Source organism: Mandrillus leucophaeus, unplaced genomic scaffold (genome assembly GCF_000951045.1).
Source record: "Mandrillus leucophaeus isolate KB7577 unplaced genomic scaffold, Mleu.le_1.0 Scaffold62, whole genome shotgun sequence".
Taxonomy (NCBI): Eukaryota; Metazoa; Chordata; class Mammalia; order Primates; family Cercopithecidae; genus Mandrillus; species Mandrillus leucophaeus.
In genome coordinates, this window is record NW_012106697.1 from 6,292,811 (window position 1) to 6,301,848 (window position 9,038).

Genomic DNA, 9,038 nt, shown 5'->3' on the forward strand with positions numbered 1-9,038 from the left:
CTCCCTGCCTCTCTCTCCCTCCCTCCCTGCCTCTCTCTCTCTCTCTCTCTCTGTCTGTCTCTCTCTCTATCTCTGTCTCTCTGTCTCACTCTAGATATACATCAAATTAGTGTGCAGAGGGAGGACCAAGAGTATCACAAAATTATCATTGTAACTTGTGGATAATAAATTTCAAAATCTGAGGTCTGTGCTCCAATATCTGACCTCCTTTTCTGAAAAACATGCACATGTGAAACCTGATTTACAACTGAGGAAGTTAAACCTTTCCTTTTGAAAGCAATGTATCAGTAGAAAACGGAAAGTTCCATGGAGATCGGTGATCTTCTAAATTATTTGCATAAGAATAGGTCACTCCCAGGCATTCTGTAACTCTCCAAAGTCAGAACAATCAAGAGGACACATCAGGCTTTAGAAAAACTCATTCCCTTGGAAGATAATCTCAATAGCATATGTGAATAGGAAGAGCATCAAAGTGTGACAGAGTGTCAGAGAAGAGTCACCTACTACAAGCAGGATCATATTACCTAGGAAAAAGTAAGTTCCAGGCTTATGTGGATATTCATATAGATATTTTCCAGGGTTTTAGAAGTTCACGATTTCTCAGGGAGACCAAAGTGCCTGCATGACTGTGAGGGGTTCTTAGTCCTCTGGGTTCTGGTTTCACTTAGAAATAGCCTGGACCACGTGGGTCAGTCCTGCCCAACAGACATTAGGGCCCCTCCCGGGGCCCTTGCAGAGTGGGTCAGTTCTGTGGATGTGGGAAGGGGTGAGTGTTGGGTTTGGGAATCAAAGGCTGTGTGTTGAGCTTACAGTAGATAATTTGGAGCTGCTTCTTGCTTAGAGATGACCCAATATCCAGAAGTAGCTATTGTGGGCAAATGGTGTTTCCCAAAAAAGGTATATTGAAGTCCTTCCTAACCCTTAGTACCTGTGAGAGTGATCTTATTTGGAAACAGGATCTTTACAGATGTAATCAAGTTAACTGAGGTCATACTGGAGTAAAGCAAGCCCTAAATCCAATGACTGGTATTCTTATATGGAGAGAAAGATTTGGAGACAGATCCATAGAAAGAACATTGTGAGACAATGCAGGCAGAGATGGGTGATGCTGCCATAAGCCAAGGACTGCTGGCAACCACCAGAAGTGGGAAGAAGTGAGGAAGGATTCACTGCTGGAGCCTTCACAGGCAATCCGGCCCTGCTGACACCTTGATCTCAGACTTCTACACCCTCACACAGTGTGAGATGATAGATTTCTGTTGTTTTAAGCCACCCAATTGGTTGCACTTTGTTGCAGCAGCTCTGGAAACTGATACAGTGGCTCAAACGGAGCCTCTAGGTATCTCTTCTATTGCAACCCAAAGACTGCACCAATGTGACCTGAAGGGGTAAGAGAACTAAAAAAATTTGCTTTTGGGGAGATAGATTTGGGTAAATTTCTCTATGCTGAGTTAGAGGAGTGACATATGGTGGTAGCAAAATCCATATAACCCTTGACTGTGGTGATTTCAGAAAGAGAGAGCCAGGAGGCCTGGGAGCCAGCAGGCCAGCAGGGGTCCGCCCACTGGCCCCGAAACAGTGCACAGCGACATTAGAGCAAGGGCCCATCCTGTGCTTCTCTGGAGCCCCACGAAGCAGAGCCAGGTGGAGGGGCAGGAAACTGCACATTGGTGGGGTGGAGGGGCTTGGAAGGGCTGAGACAAGGTGTGTGCATGGGGATAAGGGCGTTCCTGGTCCTCTGTGAAGCGTCAGTGACCAAGAGGCATCCTCTAGAAGACGCAGACACTATATGGGAAGGGAGAAGCAGCATGAAGGAATGTGCTTTAGCACAAGGGGATCAGTTACAGATTCCTTGCCATGTTCCTTAGACCCACGGCCTGATACTCCACTCTGAAATAAGGCAGAACGAAGAATTCAAAAACAATCACTCTGGGAGAAAAAAGCGAATTCTCTTGATATCCTTGCTTTCTCCTGGCCTCACTTCCTCTGATGTTCCCCTGGCCTCTTACAAATCAATCAGCCTACATCAAGGGTATCTATGACATGCTGCTGGGGGCGGCACAGAAGTGAACGTCACGGAGACGTCAGGGCATGCGCATATTCTTTGGCGCCCACCGTCTTATTTTCTTAACTTACTGGGAAATCTTTTTGTTAAAGTGCACGCATTAAATTTCTTCCTGGTCTCATCAGCCCCAGCCCAGGCAGTGGTGGTTCCCCATGAGGACAGCGTACCTTCTGAAGAAATGCACCCAGATCAGAATGGTATACGAGTGTGTCCTATTCTGGCTCTAGAAAAGAAATGTCACAATAAATAGGTGGGTGGGATGCTGCCCCACACTCCCCCAAACAACCGAAACAGCGGCGAGATCGAACTGAGGACAAGGTTATCATCATACACTCTTTTCTTTACACCGTTTGATGCCTACCTGCTTCTCAGGACAAACACCGTGAAAAGGAAACTGGCTGGACACTTACAGTTTTCAGTTTGTCACATATTACAATTAGTCACCATCAGCTAATTATATGGAAAAGGGGAAATCTGGCTGTTTTACCCAGAGTTGGTTTCAGGTAGGGGTGAAGCAGGCAGTGTGATACTGGCAGCCCCTTGGTTGGTTTTGCTGATTTGGTTCCTCTTTCCTTGCCCCCTATTTAATACAAAATTCCTCTAACGAACTTCCTGTGTGACCACTTCCATTTCAATAGAATGGAAGCACGCAGCACGGCAAAGACCATAGTGTTAATATCCTTCGCATCTGCCATTCCCACCTCCTCCTTGCTTTTCCAGTCCTTTCCAACTCTGCATAGGATGAGGGGGAGAGGAGGGAGAGAGGAAGGGTGAGAGGGAAGCAAAGTCATTTCCAGCATTTTAAAGTCAGCTCTCCCAAAATGCTCTCTCTCTCCATACCCTTCTCCCTATTGCGGCTCCAGAGCCTTCCCTCTATCTGAAACCACTCAGGCTGCAAGGAAGCCTCTTCAGGTCCCCCTCGTCCTTGATCATTACACCGGCTCTTGAGGATCCTTTCTTTCTCTAAATTTGGCAACAAACTTCTGTTGCAGCCTCTTCTCACTATTGGAATTCCCTTTCAGGGACTGGTCTCTGCAACTTATAGAGCTGCAGCAGCTTATCTGACCATTTAAGGCTCTACACTGTGCAAACAGAAAAGGAGCACACTCCTCTCTCAGACACATTAGAAGAAACTCTATGCAAGCCCTGTGCGTTTTCAGAACACAGGATTGACCCTCATGGACAGGAATTTGAGACTAGGTAGGAAAAGAGGGTCATGGGATGTGGGGGAGCTGCCTGAGGGCTGGTAGGAACTTGCCAGGGGTCCTCATATCCCTTCATGAGACAGTTGCCTCATCAACCTCTTTCAAGGGATGGCCCTGATTTCACGGTGAAAAGCAATGCATGCTTCTACAGATACATCAATGCTCTAACACTAACATGTTCTCTGCTTTGACATCCTAGGAGATTTGCTTCCATTGAATCATAGTAAACTTTTTTTTTTTTTTTGCTTCTTGGCAGAATATTATTTGCAGATATCTGCAAATTTGGGAGGAAAGCTTTTTTTCCTAAATGGAACTATCCTGAAAACAAAGGGAAAAAAGGGCAAACACACACACACACATGCTCACACACACAAACACACACACACACACACACACACGCTCACACACACACACACACACACACACACACACACACGCTCACACACACAAACACACACACACACACTCACATACAAGCCTTCCCCCAAATCCAAGTCTTCATTCTATTTAAGCTGTTTATAAATAATATCGGATGATAATCTCATTGAAAATGCATCTGTTTTCATGTTAATTTTTGTTAATTTGACATCCCTAGATGATATCACAAAAATACTTACTGTGTGTACGTTTGTGTGTGTGTGTGGGTGTAATGTATGTTTGTGTGTGTATGTGTATGTGCATGTGTGGGTGTAATGTACATTTGTGTGTGTGTGTGTGGGTGTGTAATGTACATTTGTGTGTGTGTAATGTACGTGTGTGTGTGTGTGTGGGTGTGTAATGTATGTTTGTGTGTGTATGTGTATGTGTGGATGTAATGTACGTTTGTGTGTATGTGTCTGTGTGTGTCTAATGTACATTTTTGTGTGTGTGTGTGTGTGTAGTGTACGTTTGTGTGTATGTGTGTGTGGGGGGTGTAATGTATGTTTGTGTGTGTGTGTATGTGTAATTTTGTCCCCTTAGTCCGTGATGAATTAAAATAAGTAGTCACCTATAGATAACTAAAATTCTATACATGTCTTCGTGAAGTTTACCTTAGTTAACAGTTGCAATTAAGACATATCCCAGAAAAATGTTTACATTTTATTTTTAGTATGATCCTAATGTTGCTGAGTTCCCAGCAACACAATTACTTATTGCAGCCAACATGTACTGTGCTTACTATGACAGCAAGCTCTTTCCTACGTTCTTATATCAACACCACACAAAGTAGGGCCCGCGATATTTCTGATTTGTGGATGGGGAAGCAGAGCCATAGACAGGTGCCAAGTCACCCAGGTCTCAGGGGTGGGGTGGGGCCTCCCCACAGACAGCCTGGCTCAGACACACTCTCCACTGCCACGGCACAAGGGACCCTTGTCATCATCCCATGGAGTTTGCCTTGGCATTGCTTCTTCGGTGCTTAGAGACTGTCAGTGAAGAAGCAATCTCAACAAACTTTGTGGTTTTGTCATCCTCAGAAATGACCAATCTTCATGAAGTTGTTGTCGTGCAAGCCTGGGCTTCTATTAAAATAAAAAAGCGTGCTTTGCACCTAAGGCAGTCGCGGAATAAAAGCAAGCAGCAAATTGATGTTCTCATTTAAAAGTCTTTCCTGGCCTGTGAGTGCCCTGCGCCTACAAAGGTAAAAGAAGCCTGACGTCAAAGGAACTGGGCATTCTGGAGGTTCCTGGGCGGACCTGAGACTCCAGAGAAAGTAGGAAGAGAAGGCAGATTTTCAGGAAAGGTTGAAGCCAGTGTCAGTTAATGATGGCAGTGTTCGTTTCTGTTTGTATACCTTTAACAGCCTAAAAATGGGGCTTCGGACACAATACCTCTCCTAAATGAAACCAATGCCTGCTTCGTTACAGGCACATGGTACGTACTGTGGGTGACATCCAGCCCCCTTCAGTTTTCCAGAGTCTTTCCTGGGGTCTTGCTTGGCTCAGGGCCACTGGGACACAACCCACCTGATGACACCAGGGTGTGTCAAGCCTGTGGTCAAGGTTGACACGTCTGTGTGTGCCGCAACCACTGCAGAGGGGAAAGATTTCATCCGCACAACATCCCGCCCTCAGCAGAGACCTGGAAAGCCAGGAACCCGATAGTCCTTAGTCAGGAAGACTGAAAGGCTCCCCAACAGGCAAGGCCACTCCATTTTACTACACAATACCATACCTACTGGCATGGTTTCTCCCTGTGCCCCATTGCTAACATTTCTCCTTCAAGTTGGCATGCCAAGTAAAGCACAGTGAAGAATGTCCGAGTTCCGCGTTGCTCTTAGCAACATCTATGCGTCTGAGCTTCTAACCTCCTTGCCTATAGAACAGTGCCTGAAGGAAGAACTGGCAGTGTTCATTGGCATCGGAATTGCCCGCGATTTTTCCCTTTTCAGCAATTATTTAAGTGCTCCAAAAGCATTGTTTCTTTACTGTTTTCAAGGCAAGATAGAAGGAGAGGTTAATCTTGTGTAGAATTTCCTCTGCTTTCAAGTTCCAGGTTGGGGGTGTAAGGAGGTTTGATAGAGAAGAACCGCAGCTGCCCAGGCCTGACTGCAGGAGAAAGCAAAGTGGCTGGGGACAGGGGGTGTGGAGAGCAGGTGGTCTCCCCTCTCCTCCATCAGGGTCAGAAATGTGTCTCCCCTTTACTGGACCCATTGCCCTCCCTGGATGGCTGTACCGTTTAGGGAGGCCTGTGCTGACAATACAGGTGCAGTTCAAAAGAAATTCCATTAAAATAAAGTGGCAGTGGGGAGAAAAGGGGAATTCTGTCATGAAACATAAAACCTAAAATACTGTCCGGTCAAAACCTAGACAGCCTATATAAGGCCCATGAGAGCTCGGAGACCCTGCCTCTGACGCCTGGGTGGGGAGCTGAGGGGTGGGGCGGTGAGCAGGGTCTCAGCCCAGCCAGGAAGAAGGTGGCTGCCTCTGCGGGGACGGGCACTGCAGCGTGGGGGGCAGACGTGATGAAGGCAAGGACTTTCCCACTGACCGTGCAAAATCTTCACGAAGTCAGGGTCTGTCCACGGTCTAAAGATCGAGACCTCATGTTGAGTTCTGAGGTAAAATGGGAAAACAATTTTAACAGTACAGTGAAGTTTGCTGCCAATAAGCAAACGCCTCCGCTCTCCGCTCAGCTACAGAAACATCTGGGAGCTTCAGGGAGGAAGCAGAGGAGCATAGGCGCTCCCAGTGTGGGCCGCGCTCAGGAGTCCCTGCGCAATGGCAACGACACTGCTTCGTGAAAGGGACACCCTACGGGATGGAAAACAGGGAAGGGGAAGCCACGGCATTCAGAAGCAATAATCACAGAACGTCTCTGTGCTTTCCACGGCTCCCTCAACATCTGCCTCCACTTCCACGTCAATCGAGGCAGCCTGTTTATGTGGAGCTTTGAGATGACACATATACTTTGCTGACCCTAGAACGACACCCTTTCCACATTTAAAGCAATTTTTTGTGTCAATGATTGTGCCGTTAACCTTCCAGGGTCATTCCAATATTTTCTGAGAAATTGGTTGCTTTTGGGATTTTCTTAGAATGCCATGTGTTTCATTTTTGTGCAGAGCAGACGACAGGCGAGGCATTCCGACACGACCTCAGTCGAGTTAACTAATTCCTGTCAGGGGAAGTGAAGGGCTGGGATTCAGAGAGCCCGTAAAGCCCGGAGATTTTCCTTTTTCCAAAACAGAAAAAACAAAACATGCTGTGTGGTTTTGCAACTGGGCAAGTTTCGAAATATTTTGAAGCTTTCTGCTTTGCCAAGTATTTCATAAAAAAACTATTTTCTTTTTGTTTCATGCCAAAAAATGTCACCCCCAAATATTTTTTCCCATATCTGGTCACATGTCCAGGATTTTTTCTTTCCTAAGAATAAATAATTTTTCTGGGTTATAAAAATGCCACTTGCTCTATCAGATTAAACATATCTTTATATAGAAAAAGCATCTGAAACATTCTCCAAGTGGGTCTAAGGGAGGAGTCTTAGTACAATTTTGTTAAATTAATTTTGATTAAATATTAGGCCTTGAATTCTTTCTGTGACTCTCGCAAAGTTCAGGCTTATTTTGTTACACTTTCAATTTTCCCTTTTTTCACTGTCCACATACTGTTTCCTTTTATTAGAAAGCATTCAAGAAGAACTGATTTCTGTGTTTGACCAAAATAATATGTTGGAAATAACACCAGGGCAAGGAAGCCCTCTGGGTGCCACTCTCTATTTGCATAGTTAGCTGGCGTTAGAAGGTTCGGCTGTCAGGGACTCAAGAACTCTAGCATCAAAAAAGTGTGAACTTGCAAATGAGCTGTCAAGGTTCCTAGCAGGTGACTAACAGCTGAGAGCTGACTTGTCTCCATCCTGGTGCTCTGTTGATCTTGCTGCTGGGTAAAGCAGAGGCACACAGGAACACTGAAAAATGGCAGTTTGTATGGGTTGGACTGGCATTTTCTTTTTTACCAGTTAAAATGGTAATTATACTCACAAAGTAAAAAAGCTGAATCCATGGTCTTAGAGTTGGAAATACGGGGCAAAACAAAACACAGGTTTGAAAAAGCAATAATAGCTATACACTGAAAATGTGGAAAATGTTCATAAAGAAATGAATTGTAGGTTGTTAGCTCTGGCAAAACCACCAAAGGCCTGGAGGGATTAATACGCAATAGATTTGAAAGTTAACACTGGGCAACTTGAAATGCATGTATGTGTTATTGATGTTTAGCTAATCATTGTAAGTAAATCTACTGGAAGCAAAAAGCATTCGAAGTTGATGTTATTGCTAGTTTGCAGGGTAATTCTGAAAGTCTGTGTGTTTGTCGGTGCGTGAGGGGATGTGTGTACTGAGGTATGTGTTCAGGCTGGGGGCTTCTGGTCCTTTAGAAATGGTTCCCTCGACACTTCCTGGTTTCCAAATCTACATCACTCTTTTTAAAATCTAAACATGCAGGTTTATTTTATATGGAGAACACATTGCTATGAGGAGATGTGACATTTCAGAAACCGCACATGGCACTGATTCTGAAATGCCACCAAGTTCTTCAGAATATACCCAAAGTCTCTCAAAGATTAATGATACACTAAGAAACTGCAGGACGCGGCAAATTTTGTTGCTTGTCTTCAACTCACTGTCACGCTGCCACAAATCGAACCTAATAACATTTCCATCCCTCTCCCATCTTATGATTGCATGACCCTTCTCCCTCATGCACAGGGAAACTGTTATTTACGTTGTGAAAATATCAAGTATCTCCAAACACTTACGTTTTGTGGAGCCGGGTCTCCCATGGTAAAATGAGAGAGGCCAACACGGTGAGTTTGCTTCCTAGGAACGGTAAATGAGCATCGCGATGCCCTCAAACCAGAAATAATACCCTTCGTTTGCTGCAACTGGTTTAGTATCAGTGCTATAAAAAATAGATGATGGAAAACCGGAGCCCTTGACAGAAATGCAAGTCTGCTGTGTGTGGCTTGTGCAGGAATGGAGCAGAGAGAAGCGGTGGTCTTGTCTACACATCATACTTGGGCTTCTCCCATGCTGACAAGCGGAAGCACGTGCACAGTGGACACACGCTGTCAGGACATTCATCCCTGCTGGCATGTAAATGGCAGGGAGCTCAACAGCTAGAATTCAAGTGGCACAGAAACTTGAGCCTGTGGAATATCACTGTGGAGTGGGCAGGTCAAGTTCTTTACAGTGCTCTTTGCTTTTGCAAAGAGGTAATTTCCAACTCAAGAATGCTCTGTGGCTTTGGCGTCAAGAAAGCTGAAAGTCGGTGAAACAGAGCCTTGAAGGT

The 9,038-nt window shown here is 45.2% G+C and overlaps 1 protein-coding gene across 8 annotated transcripts in view; it reads right to left on the bottom strand.

Moving 5' to 3' along the window:
- The window catches only part of SORBS2 (sorbin and SH3 domain containing 2), a 403,159-nt gene that overhangs the window by 148,358 nt on the left and 245,763 nt on the right, over nt 1-9,038 (bottom strand). The window contains exon 4 of one of the 8 annotated variants that reach the window (XM_012000188.1): nt 2,233-2,288. The exons of the other annotated variants lie outside the window; for them this stretch is intronic. The gene's annotated coding sequence lies outside the window, so the exon portion shown is untranslated. The remainder of the gene's footprint in view (nt 1-2,232; nt 2,289-9,038) is intronic. 8 annotated transcript variants of the gene reach the window in all.